The sequence below is a fragment of the Oryx dammah genome, unplaced genomic scaffold, assembly GCF_014754425.2.
Source record: "Oryx dammah isolate SB20612 unplaced genomic scaffold, SCBI_Odam_1.1 HiC_scaffold_18, whole genome shotgun sequence".
Classification (NCBI taxonomy): domain Eukaryota; kingdom Metazoa; phylum Chordata; class Mammalia; order Artiodactyla; family Bovidae; genus Oryx; species Oryx dammah.
In genome coordinates this window covers 98926357-98945917 of record NW_024070202.1, presented here as the reverse complement: position 1 = coordinate 98945917, position 19561 = coordinate 98926357, and the positions used below count along the sequence as shown (strand labels likewise).

The window sequence follows — 19561 nt, the reverse complement described above, 5'->3', positions numbered from 1 at the left end:
GTGATGAGCTATATCTGGCCCATGGGCTATACTTTATTACTATAGAGCCTGTATGGATCACAATAAACTGTGGAAAATTCTGAAAGAGATGGGAATACCAGACCACCTAACCTGCCTCTTGAGAAATCTGTATGCAGGTCAGGAAGGAACAGTTAGAACTGGACATGGAACAACAGACAGGTTCCAAATAAGAAAAGGAGTACGTCAAGGCTGTATATTGTCACCCTGCTTATTTAACTTATATGCAGAGTACATCATGAGAAACGCTGGACTGGAAGAAGCACAAGCTGGAATCAAGATTGCCGGGAGAAGTATCAATCACCTCAGATATGCAGATGACACCACCCTTATGGCAGAAAGTGACGAGGAACTAAAAAGCCTCTTGATGAAAGTGAAAGAGGAGAGTGAAAAAGTTGGCTTAAAGCTCAACATTCAGAAAACAAAGATCATGGCATTCGGTCCCATCACTTCATGGGGAATAGATGGGGAAACAGTGGAAATAGTGTCAGACTTTATTTTGGGGGGCTCCAAAATCATTGCAGATGGTGACTGCAGCCATGAAATTAAAAGACGCTTACTCCTTGGAAGAAAAGTTATGACCAACCTAGATAGCATATTCAAAAGCAGAGACATTACTTTGCCAACTAAGGTCCATCTAGTCAAGGCTATGGTTTTTCCAGTGGTCATGTATGGCTGTGAGAGTTGGACTGTGAAGAAGGCTGAGCGCCAAAGAATTGAAGCTTTTGAACTGTGGTGTTGGAAAAGACTCTTCAGAGTCCCTTGGACTGCAAGGAGATCCAACCAGTCCATTCTGAAGGAGATCAACCCTGGGATTTCTTTGGAAGGAATGATGCTAAAGCTGAAGCTCTAGTACTTTGGCCACCTCATGCGAAGAGTTGACTCACTGGAAAAGACTCTGATGCTGGGAGGGATTGAGGGCAGGAGGAGAAGGGGACGACCGAAGATGAGATGGCTGGATGGCATCACGGACTCGATGGACGTGAGTCTGAGTGAACTCTGGGAGTTGGTGATGGACAGGGAGGCCTGGCGTGCTGCAATTCATGGGGTCTCAAAGAGTCGGACACGACTGAGTGACTGAATTGAACTGATAGAGCCTGTACTCTAAGCCTCAGCTTTTCCTACATAAGAAATCTCCCCCAATATTAGTGACATAAAACAGTAATTTATTTATCTCAGCTGGGTGATTCTTCTGGTATGGGTTAGGTCCACTCATGTATCTTGATCAGCTACAGGTTTAGCTGGAGGCTGGCTGATCTAGGATAACCTCAGCTCATCTCTGCTTCACTCTCCTTATCCAGAAAGCTAGCAAGGAATCGTTCTGTGTTGGCTGGACAGGGTTTAAGAGAAAGCAAAAGTGTACAGTCTCTTGAAAAAGTGTACAGTCAACACTGGCATGCTTTCTTTTCTGCCACACTCAATCTGGCTAAAGCAAGTCACAAGGCCATCTCAGATTCAAGGGATAGGGCAAAAGTACACTTCTTCATGGAAGAAGATGCAAAGTGGTATTTCAAAGGGTGAGGATACATGGATCCCCATGGAGAATTATGGCTACTTTTTAAATTGAGAAAAATTTACATATTATATATAATATGATATACTCATAAAACTGTACAGTTTAATGAGTTTTAATACTATATATCATGTAACCAATTTTTTTTTTATGTAACCAATTTTTATCATCTTAGTTTCCTCTTGCCCTTTCCAAGTCAACCCCTACCACTGGTTTCTGTTACTGTAAACCAGTCTGCCTATTCTACAACTTCATATAATTGGAATCATATATAGTTATCTGTTTCTGGCCTCTTTAACTTAGTATAATGTTTTTGGGATTCATCTATGTTGCGTTTATCAGGGTTTTTTTCCTTTTTATTGTTGATATGTATGCCTTTGTATGGCTATACCATAGTTTGGATATCCATTCTCCTACTTCTGAACTGGTTCCAGTTTTTGACTATTGTTAATAAATATGAAAATGAACATTATATGCAACTATTTTTGAGGACATGTATTTTAATTTCTCTAAACACCTAGGAGCAGAACCATTGGTCACAGAGTAGATACATATATATTGTTTGTTGTTTTTGTTATAAAAAACCTACCAAACCTTTTGTATTAGAATCCAGTTCTACATTCTATTATTTGGAGTTGTCAGCCTTCTTAAATTAAAAAAAAAAAACTGTTACCATCCCAGATGTAAAGTTCTTACCTCACTGTGATTTTAATTTTCATTTCCTATGTTGAACATTTTTCCATATGTTCCTTAGCCATTATATGTCTCGCTTTAAGCAAAGTTTGCTCTTTTGCCCATTTTTAATTAAGTTTTCTTTTTAATATTGATTTGTAATAATTCTTCATATATTCTGTATACAAGTCCTTTGTCAAATATACATTGGGAATGTTTTCTTATAGACTGTGGCTTGCCTTTTCATTTTATTAACTGTGTCTTTTGATGAGAATTTTTAATATCAATGAAGTCAAGTTTATTAATATTTTCATTGTTTCCTTTTTCTTTCTGGAGTCTCTCTACAGTATTGTTGCCTTAATCTATGGTTATGAAGATACTGTCTGGTTTTCTTTTAGGACTTTAAAATGTTAATTTTTATGTTTAGGTCTACAATCTATTTTGAATTAATTTTTTGTGTATTAAGTGAGATAGAGGTCAAGGTTTATTGTTTTCTACATTTATTCCAAGTCATTACAGCACAAATTATTGAAAAGAATTTTTCCTTATTCCCACTGGATGGTTTTGGTCCCTCTGTCAACAATCATTTGGTCTCTTTCCGGATTCTATTCTGTTGCAATGATACATTTATCTTTTTTTGCCAATTATTTGTGCTCTCTTTTCAAATCTACCAAAACATACTTCTATCTATAGCTCACATGACCAGAAACAAACCAAATGTTTAAACAAATTGTTTATTAGGAATTATACTTATGAAAAGTATAGAAACAAAGAAATATAGCTCAGTGATTTATCACAAAGCAGATACCACTCAGGTCAAGAAATACTATACTGCAGGTATCACAGGTGCCCCACTCATGTCCCCTTCTAATTACTACCTTTAAAGGTAACCATTAGCCTTCCAGTGTAATCACTTCCTATTTTCCTTTATAATTTTAAACTTAAGTATTCACACATATACCTATATATAATATATAGTTTATATTTACACAAATATACACATAAAACTATAGTTTTGTTTTGCTTACTTTTGAACTTTACATAAACTGAACTACATAGTATATATTCTTCTGTGCTTTTAAACATATATTTGTGAAATCAGTCATGGAATGTGACTGTAATTTGTTCATTTTCATTGCTATATAATATGTAACTATACAAATATTATAATTAATTTATCAGCTTCTACTTGTAATGGACATTGGGGCTCTGTTGGTTTAGGGGTGTTATGAACAACAGTGCTACAAACAGCAAGCATATGTGTCCACATTTCTCTTGGATATATACCTGGGAGTAAGGATTCCAGATTGTAGGGCATGTGTAGCTTCAATTTTAGTAGATAATACAAAGCTGTAATCCAAAGTAGTTATACCAACTTACATACCCAGTAGCAGGTTATGAAGGCTGTAGCTGCTCCACATTCTCACCAATGTTTAGTACAAGTTAAAACCTGGTCTCTCTTGATTTCTAAGAAACAGTATACTCAGCCTTGTTAATAATCGGAAATGCACATTAAAACCACAATGAGACACCACTTCATAGTAAGGTTCAGGGATATGTTTACTGGCCATTTGGATATCCTTTTTAATAAAGTGCCTGTTCAAATCTTTTGCCTGTTTTCCAACTGGGTTGTCTTTTCCTTATTATTTGTAGAAGGGCTTTTGTATATTCTAGATGTGACCTCTTTGACAGGTATATATTGCAGACTGTAAATATATAATCCCAATCTATAACTTGCCTTGGTTTTTTTAATAATGTACTGAAGTTCTTGACTTTGCTATAGTCAAAATTTTCAAAACTTTTCCTTACGGTTAGCATGTTTTATTCCTTTTTATTAATATGTTCCATTAATAAAATGTATTCCATTTTATTCTTTCCCAATTTTAGTATCATGAAGATATTATCCTGTATTATTTTCTGCAAGTTTTGTTGTTTTTAAATGTAGATGTACATTTACATCTACAACCAACCTGCACTTGATTTTTGTGTAGAGTAGGAGTGGAGAGGGTTTTCATTTTTTAAATACTGAAATCCAGTTATTCTAGCACTATTCATTGAAAAGACTACCTTTTAATTATTCTTCTGAAGTTTCACTTTTATTATAAATCAGGTGTCCATTTGATCACTTTCCAAAAAACACTATGCTTCGGCTATCACTCTCCAATCCCCTAGCCTTCAAGCCTCTGCTGCTGCTGTCACTTCAGTCGTGTCCGACTCTGTGTGATGCCATAGACGGCAGCCCACCAGGCTCCCCCATCCCTGGGATTCTCCAGGCAAGAACACTGGAGTGGGTTGCCATTTCCTTTCCCAAGCATGAAAGTGAAAAGTGAAAGTGAAGTCACTCAGTCATGTCCAACCCTCAGCGACTCCATGGACTGCAGTCTTCCAGGCTCCTCCGTCCATGGGATTTTCCAGGCAAGATTACTAGACACTAAGCAACCATTAATCTACTTTCTGTATATATTTGCCTATTCTGGACATTTCAGATACATGGAATCATACAATGTTTCTCCTTTTGTGTCTGGCTTCTTAATGTTTTTAAGGTAAGTCCATGTTGCAGCAATGTATCAGCACTTCCTTTCTTTTTATGTACAATTAATAGTCCATGTGGATATACCACACTTCGTTTATCCATTCATCCACTGATGGACATTTGGGTTGTTTCCGCCTTGGGCTATTACGAGTCACTGGCATATTAACACTCATGTACTTTTTTGGGACATGTTTTCATTTCTCTTAGGTATATTACAGGAGTGGAACTGCTGGGTCAAATGGGAACCCTGATACACTTTGGAGAGAAGTGCCAAACTTTCCCAAAGTAGCTGTAAGATTTGAGGGTTCTGATTTCACATCAACTTTGTCATCTGATTTTTTATTCTAGTCAGCCTAGTGAGTATAAAATGGTATCTCACTGTAATATTAATTTGCACTGCTCTAGTGACTAACAGAAGCAGAAGATATTAAGAAGAGGTGGCAAGAATACACAGAAGAACTGTACCAAAAAGATCGTAACGACCAAGATAATCACGGTGATATGATCACTCACCTAGAGCCAGACATCGTGGAATGTGAAGTCAAGTGGGCCTTAGAAGCATCGCTACGAACAAAGTTAGTGGAGGAGATGGAATTCCAGTTGAGCTATTTCAAATCCTTTGGAAAACTCAGCAGTGGCCACAGGACTGGAAAAGGTCAGTTTTCATACCAATCCCAAAGAAAGGCAATGCCAAAGAATGCTCAAACTACAGCACAATTGCACTCATCTCACACGGTAGTGAAGTAATGCTCAAAATTCTCCAAGCCAGGCTTCAGCAATATGTGAACCATGAACTTCCAGATGTTCAAGCTGGTTTTAGAAAAGGCAGAGGAACCAGAGATCAAATTGCCAACATCAACTGGATCATTGAAAAAGCAAGAGAGTTCCAGAAAAACATCTATTTCTGCTTTATTGACTATGCCAAAGCCTTTGACTGTGTGGATCACAATAAAGTATAGAAAATTCTGAAAGAGATGGGAATACTAGACCACCTAACCTGCCTCTTGAGAAACCTACATGCAGGTCAGGAAGCAACAGTTAGAACTGGACATGGAACAACAGACTGTTTCCAAATAGGAAAAGGAGTACGTCAAGGCTGTATATTGTCACCCTGCTTATTTAACTTCTATGCAGAGTACATCATGAGAAATGCTGGGCTGCATGAAGCATAAGCTGGAATCAAGTTTGCGGGGAGAAATATATATAACCTCAGATATGCAGATGACACCACCCTTATGGCAGAAAGTGAAGAGGAACTAAAGAGCCTCTTGATGAAAGTGAAAAAGGAGAGTGAAAAAGTTGGCTTAAAGCTCAACATTCAGAAAGCTAATATCATGGCATCTGGTCCCATCACTTCATGGGAAATAGATGGGGAAACAGTGCAAACAGTGTCAGACTCTATTTTTGGGGGCTCCAAAATCATTGCAGATGGTGACTGCAGCCATGAAATTAAAAGATGCTTACTCCTTGGAAGGAAAGTTATGACCAACCTAGATAGCATATTCAAAAGCAGAGACATTATTTTGCCAACAAAGGTCGTCTAGTCAAGGCTATGGTTTTTCCAGTGGTCATGTATGGCTGTGAGAGTTGGACTGTGAAGAAAGCTGAGTTCCGAAGAATTGATGCTGTTGAACTGTGGTGTTGGAGAAGACTCTTAAGAGTCCCTTGGACTGCAAGGAGATCCAACCAGTCCATTCTGAAGGAGATCAGTCCTGGGTGTTCTTTGGAAGGACTGATGCTAAAGCTGAAACTCCAATACTGTGGTCACCTCATGCGAAGAGTTGACTCATTGGAAAGGACTCTGATGCTGGGAGGGATTGAGGGCAGGAGGAAAAGGGGACGACAGAGGATGAGATGGCTGGATGGTATCACCGACTTGATGGGCATGAGTCTGAGTGAACCCCGGGAGATGGTGATGGACAGGGAGGCCTGGCATGCTGTGATTCATGGGGTTGCAAAGAGTCGGACACGACTGAGCGACTGAACTGAACTGAAGTGACTAAAGATGGTGAACATCTTTTCATGCGTTTACTGGCCATGTGTTCTTCTTTAGAGAAATGTCTGTTCAGATCCCTTGCCACTTTTAAACTGGGTTGTCTTTTACTGTGAGTTATGAGAGTTCTGCATGTTCTTTACAAGTCCTTTATCAGATATAATTGTTTGCAAATATTTTCTTCCATTCTTTAGGTTGTACTTTTTTGTCTCTGATAGTTTCCTTTGTAGAATGAAAGTTTTAAGTTTTGGTAAAATCCAGTTTATTCATTTTTCTTGTTTCTGTTGCTTATACTTTTTGTCTTCTAAGAATCCACTGCCAAATCCAAGATCATAAAGATTTAGCTCTATGTTTTTTTTTTTTTTCTAAAAGCTTTATAGTTTTGGCTCTTACATTTAGGTCCTCATCCATTTTGAATTAATTATTTTTATACGGTGTGAGGTAACGATCAAACTTATTCACACTGCAAAGGTGTGTATAGGAATGGCAAAAGCAGATATCCTTGTCTTGTCTTTGATCTTATAGGGAAAAGCATCCAGTCTCTGTTCTGTTTCACTAATCTATCTATATATATATCCCTTCACTAATAACACAAGGCTGTGACCACTGTAGCTACAAAAAGGTCTTGAAATTGGATAAGCTGATTGCTCCCACTTATGCTTCCTTTCAAATTATTTTAACTATTCTAGTTATTTTGCCTTTCCATATAAATCTGTCTATATCTTCAAAAAGTCTTGACAGGAATTGCCTGGAAACTGTATATTAATTTGGGAAGAACTGACACCTTTACTAGATTGGGTTTTCCAATCAATGATCATGGTGTATTTCTTGAGATTTATTGACATCTACTTTGATGCCTTTCATTAGCACTGTGTAGTTTTAAGCATAGAAGTCTTAAAGGTGTTTTGTTAAATTCAAACCTAAGTATTTAAATTTTCCAAGTGATTGCAATGACATTGTTGTATACTGTGGTAGGAGTTTGGATTACACAGATGTATGTATTTGTTAAAATTCACAGACAGATATACTTAGATTTGTACATTTCATTGAATGTAGAATTTAGCTCAAAATAAAAAAAGAAACACAAAGACTGAACTTTAGAGGTGAAATGTAAGAATGGCTACAACTTACTCTGAAATAAATGGAATAAGATATCCCCTCGTCCAAGGTAAGGAGCAGAGGCTGTGCTTTGCTGGAGCAGCCGTGAAGAGATACCCCACGCCCAAGGTAAGAGAAACCCAAGTAAGATGGTAGGTGTTGCAAGAGAGGATCAGAGGGCAGACACACTGAAACCATACTCACAGAAAACTAGTCAATCTAATCACAGTAGGACCACAGCCTTGTCTAACTCAATGAAACCAAGCCATGTCTGCAGGGCAACCCAAGACGGGTGGGTCATGGTGGAGAGGTCTGACAGAATGTGGTCTACTGGAGAAGGGAATAGCAAGCCACTTAGTATTCTTGCCTTGAAAACCCCATGAACAGTATGAAAAGGCAAAATGATAGGATACCAAAAGAGGAACTCCCCAGGTCATTAGGTGCCGAATATGCTACTGGAGATCAGTGGAGAAATAACTCCAGAAAGAATGAAGGGATGGAGCCAAAGCAAAAACAATACCCAGCTGTGGATGTGACTGGTGATAGAAGCAAGATCTGATGCTATAAAGAGCAATATTGCATAGGAACCTGGAATGTCAGGTCCATGAATCAAGGCAAATTGGAAGTGGTCAAACAAGAGATGGCAAGGGTGAACGTCGACATTCTAGGAATCAGCAAACTAAAATGGACTGGAATGGGTGAATTTAACTCAGATGACCATTATATCTACTACTGCGGGCAGGAATCCCTCAGAAGAAATGGAGTAGCCATCATGGTCAACAAGAGAGTCTGAAATGCTTAGATGCAATCTCAAAAAAAACAGAATGATCTCTGTTCGTCTCCAAGACAAACCATTCAATATCAGTTATCCAAGTCTATGCCCCAACCAGTAATGCTGAAGAAACTGAAGTTGAACGGTTTTATGAAGACCTACAAGATCTTTTAGAACTAACACCCAAAAAAGATGTCCTTTTCATTATAGGGGACTGGAATGCAAAAGTAGGAAGTCAAGAAACACCTAGAGTAACAGGCAAATTTGGCCTTGGAATGCGGAATGAAGCAGGGCAAAGACTAACAGAGTTTTGCCAAGAAAATGCACTGGTCATAGCAAACACCCTCTTCCAACAACACAAGAGAAGACTCTACACATGGAATCACCAGATGGTCAACATCGAAATCAGATTGATTATTTTCTTTGCAGCCAAAGATGGAGAAGTTGTATACAGTCAACAAAAACAAGACCAGGAGCGGACTGTGGCTCAGATCATGAACTCCTTATTACCAAATTCAGACTCAAATTGAAGAAAGTAGGGAAAACCGCTATACCATTCAGGTATGACCTAAATCAAATCCCTTATGATTATACAGTGGAAGTGAGAAATAGATTTAAGGGCCTAGATCTGATAGATAAGAGTGCCTGATGAACTATGGAATGAGGTTCGTGACATTGTACAGGAGACAGGGATCAAGACCATCCCCATGGAAAAGAAATGCAAAAAAGCAAAATGGCTGTCTGGGGAGGCCTTACAAATAGCTGTGAAAAGAAGAGAGGCGAAAAGCAAAGGAGAAAAGGAAAGATATAAGCATCTGAATGCAGAGTTCCAAAGAATAGCAAGGAGAGATAAGAAAGCCTTCTTCAGCAATCAATGCAAAGAAATAGAGGAAAGCAACAGAATGGGAAAGACTAGAGATCTCTTCAAGAAAATTAGAGATACTAAGGGAACATTTCATGCAAAGATGGACTCTTAAAGGACAGAAATGATATGGACCTAACAGAAGCAGAAGATATTAAGAAGAGGTGGCAAGAATACACAGAACTGTACAGAAAAGAGCTTCACGACCCAGATAATCATGATGATGGGATCACTAATCTAGAGCCAGACATCTTGGAATGTGAAGTCAAGTGGGCCTTAGAAAGCATCACTACGAACAAAGCTAGTGGAGGTGATGGAATTCCAGTTGAGCTATTTCAAATCCTGAAAGATGATGCTGTGAAAGTGCTGCACTCAATATGCCAGCAAGTTTGGAAAACTCAGCAGTGGCCACAGGACTGGAAAAGGTCAGTTTTCATTCCAATCCCAAAGAAAGGCAATGCCAAAGAATGCTCAAACTACCGCACAATTGCACTCATTTCACATGCTAGTAAAGTAATGCTCAAAATTCTCCAAGCCAGGCTTCAGCAATACGTGAACCGTGAACTCCCTGATGTTCAAGCTGGTTTTAGATAAGGCAGAGGAACCAAAGATCAAATTGCCAACATCCTCTGGATCATGGAAAAAGCAAGAGAGTTCCAGAAAAACATCTATTTCTGCTTTATTGACTATGCCAAAGCCTTTGACTGTGTGGATCACAATAAGCTGTGGAAAACTCTTCAAGAGATGGGAACACCAGACCACCTGACCTGCCTCTTGAGAAATCTGTATGCAGGTTAGGAAGCAAGTTAGAAATGGACATGGAACAACAGACTGGTTCCAAATAGGAAAAGGAGTACGTCAAGGCTGTATATTGTCACCCTGATTATTTAACTTCTGTGCAGAGTACATCATGAGAAATGCTGGACTGGAAGAAACACAAGCTGGAATCAAGACTGCGGGGAGAAATATCAATAACCTCAGATATGCAGATGACACCACCCTTATGGCAGAAAATGAAGAGGAGCTAAAAAGCCTCTTGATGAAAGTGAAAGAGGAGAGTGAAAAAGTTGGCTTAAAGCTCAACATTCAGAAAACAAAGATCATGGCATCTGGTCCCATCACTTCATGGGAAATAGATGGGGAAACAGTGGAAACAGTGTCAGACTTTATTTTTTTGGGCTCCAAAATCACTGCGGATGGTGACTGCAGCCATGAAATTAAAAGACGCTTACTCCTTGGAAGAAAAGTTATGACCAACCTAGATAGCATATTCAAAAGTAGAGACATTACTTTGCCGACTAAGGTCCATCTGGTCAAGGCTATGGTTTTTCCTGTGGTCATGTATGGCTGTGAGAGTTGGACTGTGAAGAAGGCTGAGTGCTGAAGAATTGATGCTTTTGAACTGTGGTGTTGGAGAAGACTCTTCAGAGTCCCTTGGACTGCAAGGAGATCCAACCAGTCCATTCTGAAGGAGATCAACCCTGGGATTTCTTTGGAAGGAATGACGGTAAAGCTGATGCTCCAGTACTTTGGCCACCTCATGCGAAGAGTTGACTCATTGGAGAAATTTCTGATGCTGGGAGGGATTGGGGGCAGGAGGAGAAGGGGACGACAGAGGATGAGATGGCTGGATGGCATCACTGACTTGATGGACGTGAATCTGAGTGAACTCCGGGAGATGGTGATGGACAGGGAGGCCTGGCGTGCTGCGATTCATGGGGTCGCAAAGAGCCTGACACGACTGAGCGACTGAACTGAATTGAACTGAAGATATCCCTCTTCTTGCTCCAGGCCCATAACTTACGGGTTTCTATTAACTTATCAGGCACCTGGGTCTTACTTCAGGACCATCTCACCTAAAGTCACCCACTCTTTCCTTACTTAAATAAGATATCTCAGTGGACTAAGGACTAATCAGACCATGTTTCACACATATCTGTGATTTCATGTATTTGGTATTTTTTAACTTTTAAGGGAAGGTATGACTCAGTTATGGCTTTTGAGACCTTGACACAGTAAAAAAAAAAAAAAACTGTAGCTGGACTTTAATTGAATATTATTTACCAGCATCATCAACCATAAGGTATTATTCAATTAATGGTTACAGGACATAAAGATAATTGCAGACAAACATACATATACGTGCACATACACATACATACATATGAACATGTGAATAGGTAATGGATCTGTTTAACAAACCCCCCTTCAGTTCAGTCGCTCAGTCGTGTCCGACTCTTTGCAACCCCATGAATTGCAGCACGCCAGGCTTCCCTGTCCATCATAATCTCCCAGAGTTCATTCAGACTCACGTCCATCGAGTCAGTGATGCCATCCAGCCATCTCATCCTCTGTCATCCCCTTCTCCTCCTGCCCTCAATCCCTCCTAGCATCAGAGTCTTTTCCAATGAGTCAACTCTTCGCATGAGGTGGCCAAAGTACTGGAGCTTCAGCTTTAGCATCATTCCTTCCAAAGAAATCCCAGGGCTGAACTCCTTCAGGATGGACTGGTTAGATCTCCTTGCAGTCCAAGGGACTCTCAAGAGTCTTCTCCAACACCACAGTTCAAAAGCTTCAATTCTTTGGTGCTCAGCCTTCTTCACAGTGCAACTCTCACATCCATACATGACCACAGGAAAAACCATAGCCTTGACTAGACGGACCTTAGTTGGCAAAGTAATGTCTCTGCTTTTGAACACGCTATCTACACCCCACTAAATCCCATGCTCTATATGCCCATAATGCCCTGTCAAACCCCCCAAACAAGGCAAAAATATACAAATACATAGAACTTGGCCATCTACACAATACAAAGACAGCTTAATACACAAGATTGTTGCTGTTGTTCAGTCACTCAGTCGTGTCCAACTCTTTGCAACCCCGTGGACAGTAGCATACCAGGCTTCCGTGTCCTTCACTATCTCCTGGAATTTGCTCAAACTCATGTCCACTGAGATTAGACAGACCAAGAAAATAAACCCCAATCGTACCAATAAACTACTTAGATATTCACCATTTATATAGACAGACATCTCCTAGATCCCTAGACAACCATTTTAGTCAAAATTTTAACACTGAATCTAACATAAATCACATAAAACAACAATATACATGTTATTTCAGTAGATTACAACATGTTAATGTAGCTTAAAGCCTGAAAGCGAGGCACTGAAATCGCCTAGATGAGTTCACTAACTCTATGAAACATACAGGTTTTGTCCCAGTCTATTAGTTTTAATAAAATCACACAATGCAGGCATCAAGTACACTAACATTAGTAGCTCGTAACAGCTTGCTTAACCACACCTCTACAAGAAGCAGCAGTGATAAAAATTGAGCTAGAAACAAAAGTTCAACTAAGTTATACTAACAGGGTTGGTAAATCTCATACCAGCCACTATGGTCATAATGATTAACCCAAATTAACAGAAATATGGTGTAATGCATATTAAAGAGTAATAGAAAATACAGTTTTAATTAGCCATAAAAAGCTGTAACTAAAATAAAAAGAGACTACAAAAGTGACTTTATTATTTCCTGATTACACAACAGCTAAGACCCAAATTAGGATTAGATACCCCACTATGCTTAGTCCTAAACCCAAATAATTACAGGAACAAAATTACACGCTAGAGTAGTACTACTAGCAACAGCTCAAAACTCAAATGACTTGGTGGCGCTTCTCACTCCTCTAAAAGAGCCTGTTCTATAACCGATAAAGCCCGATAAACCTCACCAACCCTTGCTAATGCAGACTATATACCACTATCTTTAGCAAACCCTAAAAAGGAGCAAAAGTAAGCATAACTGTTATACATAAAAACATTAGGCCAAGGTGTAACTTACGGAATTGGAAAAAATGAGCTACATTTTCTACTTCAAGAATTTATGTTCATCGAACGAACATTTTTTATGAAAGCAAAAAACCAAAGGAGGATTTAGTAGTAAATTAAGAATAGAGTACTTAAACTGAATAAGGCCATGAAGCATGCACACATCAACCATCACCCTCCTCAAGTATTGTAATAATTTCCTATAATCTAATAGCAAATACTCATCATATGAGAGGAGACAAGACGTAACAAAGAAAGCATACTGGAAAGTGTGCTTGGATAAATCACAGCATAGCTTAAATAATGCACCCAGTTTACACGTAGGCCATTTCATAATTTATGAATACTCTGAATTAAATCTAGCCCAATACCCTTCTCTATTCTACTAGTATAAGCAAACTAAAATATTCATTTAACATTCAAAGTGTAGGAGATAGAAACTTAGTATCTTCTGGCACTATAGAGAAAATAGGGAGTGATGAAAGAAGCCTAAAAAGTAACAAAAAAACAAAGTTTACCCCTTGTACCTTTCACATAATGATTTAACTAGCAAGCATTAACAAAGAGAACTTAAGTTAATATCCCAAAACCAGATGAGCTACTTATGAACAGTTTATTAAAACAAACTCATCTATGTAGCAAAGTAGTGAGAAGATTCTAACAAGCATGGTGACAGCTAGTTGTCCAGGAAAAGAATTTTAGTTCAACTTTAAAAATTACTAAAAATCTTTTATAAGTTTTAATGTATTTTTAAATGTTAGTCTAAAAAAGGTATAGCTTTTTAGAAATGGGTACAAACTTATCTAGAGAGTAAAAATAAGCAACACCATAGTTGCTGTTCAAAAACAGCCAGCAATTAACAAAGTACTAAAGCTCAAAAATAATTTTATGTTAATAATCAGTAACAAGCAAATCAACTCCTAGATTTATACTGGACTAATCTATGAACTAATAGAGGCAACAACGTTAATATGAGTAACAAGAAGTATTTTTCCTTGCATAAGTTTACATCAGTAAAAATATACTGATAATTAACAGTAAATAAATATTAATACAACTCAACATTAAACTACTTATCAAACACACTCTGTTAATCCAATACAGGTAGGCACCCAAGGTAAGATTTTAAAAAAGTAAAAGGAACTTGGCAAACACAAACCCTGACTGTTGACCAAATATCACCTCTAGCATAACCAGTATTAGAGGCACTGCCTGCCCAGTGACAACCATTAACATCCTGACCAGGCCAAGGTAGCATAATCATTTGTTCTCTAAATAAGGACTTGTATGAATGGCCACACGAGGGTTTTACTGTCTCTTAGTTTCAATCACTGAAACTGACCTTCCTGTGAAGAAACAGGAATAACAAAACAAGATGAGAAGGTCTTATGGAGCTTTATCAACAACAAAAATAACTAAACCACCGAGAGATAACAAAAATTTATACCGGTGGAAAATTTTGGTTGGGGTGACCTTGGAGAACGAAAAAGCCTCTAAGGGTTGAAAGTCTAGACTTACCAGTCAAAACATATTATGACTTACTGATGCAAAAAACTGACCATCAGAACAAGTTAGCGTAGGGATAACAGTACAATCCTATTCCAGAGTTCATATCGACCTTGATGTTTACAGCCAGGCTTGATGTAACTAGTATAAATAATACAAGGGTTTACAACCTTGATGTTGGATCAGGACACCCCAATGGTGTAACCACCATTAAAGGTTCATTTGTTCAACAACTAAAATCCTACATGATCTGAGTTCAGTTCAGTCCCTCAGTCATGTCCAACTCTTTGTGACCCCATGGACTGCAGCACGCCAGACTTCCCTGTCCATCACCAACTCCCAGAGCTTGCTCAAACTCATGTCCACTGAGTCAGTGATGCCATCCAACCATCTCATCCTCTGTCATCTCTGAGTTCAGACTGAAGTAATCCAGTTGGTTTTTATTATATACTTCTTCCAGCATGAAGAAGGCAATGGCAACCCACTCTAGTACCCTTGCCTGGAAAATCCCATGGACGGAGAAGCCTGGTAGGCTGCAGTCCATGGGGTCGCTAAGAGTCGGGTATGACTGAGTGACTTTATGAAAGAACAAGAGAAATAAGGTCTACTTTAAAAACTATGTTAAAACTAGTTTGACACAGTCTCAACTTAACAAATACAAAACATCTACCCAATACCAGGGCTTGTTAAGGTGGCAGAACCCAGAAATTGCATAAAACTTAAACCTTTATAGCCAGAGATTCAAATCTTCTCCCTAACAAAGTGTTTATAATTAATATCTTAATACTTGTTATCCTCTTCTTTCAGCCATAGCATTCCTAACATTAATTGAATGAAAAATTTTAGGTTATATGCAACTGAAAAGGGTCAACTATCACAGGACCATATGGTCTATTACAATCCACTGCTGAACAGTCCTTTTATTCATTAAGGAACCACTATGACCAGCTGAACCCTCCATTTCCATATTCATCATTTGTACCAATCCTAGCCCTAACTCTAACCCTAATCATGTGAATCCCCCTAGCTATACCCTACCCCCTCATTAATGTAAGTCTAGGAGAGCAGTTCTCCTGGGTTTCCTTACCCTACTGCTCTCCACCCGGGTGCCCTTTCCCAATAAAATCTCTTGCTTTGTCAGCACATGTGTCTCCTTGGACAATTCATTTCCAAGTGTTAGACAAGAGCCCAGTTTCGGGCCCTGGAAGGGGTCCCTCTTCCTGCAACAAATGGCGACTCTGGTGTGGACTCTTCTTTGCTGAGACTGACATCCTGACCACTCGGGGTACTCGGGCCAGCTTGCCTGCCAATGGACCAGACCCAGTGGCCGCAACTGGGACCCTTTTGTCCCTGGTCTCCTCCTGATGCAGACAACTGGCCAGAGTGCCCCGACTGGTAAGGAACAAGAGACTTTATTGACCTCTCTCCCCTTCCCTCTCTCTTTTCTCTCCTTAACCCTTCCTATCCTTCCCTGTTTTTCTAGTCCCTTGGTCCTGGACGCAGGAATCTGGTCAAAGGGCCCTTAGCCTGAGCTGAGGATTGGAGACTGATCACCTCCTCTTGGCAGAGAACTCGAATTCTGGTTCTGGTCTGGTCTGATTTCTGGTAGGGCCGAGTTCCAGTCCTCCTTTCTCTGGAGGCCCAGGGAAAAGTCCCATAACACCTGGGTATCTGTAGGTGGCAGGAGACGTCTGTAAGGCCACCCCTTTCGCCCCCCTCCCCCCGCCTCCTCCCCCTTCTTCTTTTAACCTGGCTTCCTTTCCTCCCTTGAAATCTTTGATGTTAGTACTTGGATCTGAAGTTCTGTGTCTCTATAGGAGGTTTTCTGAGAGACTGTATACTTATATTTAAGGGCTTCCCTGGTGGTGCAGAGGTTAAAGCATCTGCCTGCAATATGGGAGACCTGGGTTCAATCCCTGGGTCAGGAAGATCCCCTGGAGAAGGAAATGGCAACCCACTCCAGTATTCTTGCCTGGAGAATCCCATGGATGGAGGAGCTTGGTGGGCTACAGTCCACGGGTCGCAAAGAGTTGGACACGACTGAGCGACTTCACTTTCAGGAGTATTATTTATAGTTATATCAAGCCTAGTTGTAAACTCCACCTTATGAGCTGGATGGGCTTCCAACTCAAAATACTTACTAATCGGAGCCTGATAAGCAGCAGCACAATTTCATATGAAGCAACACTAGTAATTACTCTAGGTTCTCTTAATAAATAGATCTTTCACCCTTAAAACCCTCATCACAAGAACATTTACAAATAATCTTCCCATCATGACCCCTAGTTATATGATTTATTTTTACTCTAGCAGAAACTAACTGAGCTTTTTTTTGACTTAACAGACTCTAAACTTGTATCAGGTTTCAACATAGAATATGCAGCAGGTACATCTGTTGTATTTTTCTTAAGCAGACATTATCAGAATAAATATTTTCACAATAATCCTGTTGCTAGGAGCACTCCATAGCCCTATATACCAGATCTATACACAACCAACTTCATTACCAGAACACTATCACTAACAATCTTTTCCTATGAATTTGGAAAAAAAATTTCATACTACTAATGCTTGTTGTTGTTGTTCAGTTGCTAAGTTGTGTCCAATTCTTTGCAAACCCATGAACTGCAGCACAACAGGCTTCCCTGTCCTTCAATATCTCCCAGAATTTGCTCTAACTCATGTCCATTGATTTTGTGATGCCATGTAACGCTAGTCCAAATCATATGACACATCTCATTACCCATTATAATATCAGGCTTCTACAGTACCAACCATCCCTCCATAAACATAAGAAGTATGTCTGATAAAAGTACTTTGATAGAGTAAATAGAGGTTTAAATTCTCTTACCTTTAGAATCATAGGAATTAAACCTACCCTTAAGAACTCAAAATTCTTTCTGCTACCATATAATACCATATTCTATAGGAAAGTCAGCTAAATGAGCCATTAGGCCCATCTTTAAAATGTTGGTTTATACCCTTCCTGTACTAATAAATCCCATCACATTATCATCATCCTAATAACCATTATCTTAGGAACCATAACAACCAGATCCCACTGACTATTAATCCGAATTGCTTTTGAAATATACTAGCCATTCAGTTCAGTTCGGTTCAGTTGCTCAGTCGTGTCTGACTCTTTGCGACCCCATGGATTGCAGCAAGCCAGGCTTCCCTGTCCATCACCAACTCCTGGACCTTATTCAAACTCATGTGCATTGAGTCAGTGGTGCCATCCAATGGCATCCTCTGTCATTCCCTTCTCCTCCTGCCTTCAGTCTTTCCCAGATAGCTGGTAAGAAGTTGCTGTATAACACAGGGAGCCTAGCCTGGCACTCTGTGAAAAAACAACCAAAAAAAGTGTTAAGAGAGACATGAGAATTCCAAAACCCAGAAGTCATAGAAAAACAGTCGACATACTGATTATATAAAAATTAAAAATTTCTGAACGATAAAGTGACAAACTAAGAAGAAAAGAATGCCAGGTCTATGACATAGTAAGTCAACCCACTCCAGTACTCTTGCCTGGATGTAGGAGCCTCGCGGGCTGCCGTCTATGGGGTCGCACAGAGTCGAACACGACTGAAGCGACTTAGCAGCATCAGCTGCAAGCCAACCTCCTGAATAAGTAGACAGCATTTACAGACCAAGAAGAAAAGGAAAAGTACAACCAATAACAAAATGGGCAAAGTATTCTTATTAAACAGTTCACATAAAAAGTCAGTAAATATACTTATTGTTCATTTGTATTTCTATTTAAATTCTTAGCCCATCTTTTTCAGTCTGGTTATTCTCTTATTGAGCTACAGAAATTCTTACATATTTTAGAGATTTTGTGATGCGAAAGTCGCTCAGTTGTGTCCTACTCTTTGCATGGAATTCTCCAGGCCAGAATACTGGAGTGGGTAGCCTCCTTCCCAAACCAAGGATCAAACCCAGGTCTCCTGCATTGCAGGCAGGTTCTTTACCAGTTCAGCCACAAGGGATTAACCCTTATCAAATATGTTTTGCAAATATTTTTCCTCATTCCACAAGCTGCCTTTTCACTATTTTGATTATTTCCTTTGTGTGCAGAAGCTTTTTAGTTTGATGTATATTTCCATTTGTCTCTTTTTGCTTTTGTTGCCTGTGTTTTTCCTGTCATACCCATGATATCACTGCCAAGAACAATGTCATGAAGCTTCCTCCTTCTTTTTTTTCTAGCAGTTTTACAGTTTCAGACCTTAAGTTTGTCTTTAGTCTGTTTTAAGTTGATTTTTTATAAGATAAAGTCCCAATTTCATTACTTTGCATGTTGACATCCAATTTTCTCAACATTTTTAAATAGACTCTCTCTCCCCCATTGTGGATTCTTGGCACTCTTATTAAATATCAGTTGGCATATATGCATGGGTTTATTTCTGGAGTCTGAATCTGCCTGCCAATACAGGAGACACATGTTTGATCCCTGGGTGGGGAAGATCCCCTGGAGGAAGGAAATGGCAACCCACTCCAGTATTCTTGCCTAGGAAATCCCATGGACAGAAGAGCCTGACAGGCTATAGTCCATGGAGTCGCAAAGAGTTAGACATGACTTAGTAACTAAACAACAACAATTCTGTTCCATAGGCCTATATTTGTGTCCTTATGCCAGTGACATACTGTTTTGGTTACTGTAGTTTTTTGGTAATATATTTTGAAATCAGAATGTGTGATGTCTCCAGCTTTGTTCTTCTTTCTCAAGACTGATATGTCTATTTGTGGCCTTTTGTGGTTCCA

At 39.3% G+C, this 19561-nt stretch overlaps 1 protein-coding gene across 1 annotated transcript in view; it reads right to left on the bottom strand.

The window, feature by feature from the left end:
• The window catches only part of AGBL3 (AGBL carboxypeptidase 3), a 105734-nt gene that overhangs the window by 70738 nt on the left and 15435 nt on the right, over positions 1 to 19561 (bottom strand). The window lies entirely within an intron of this gene.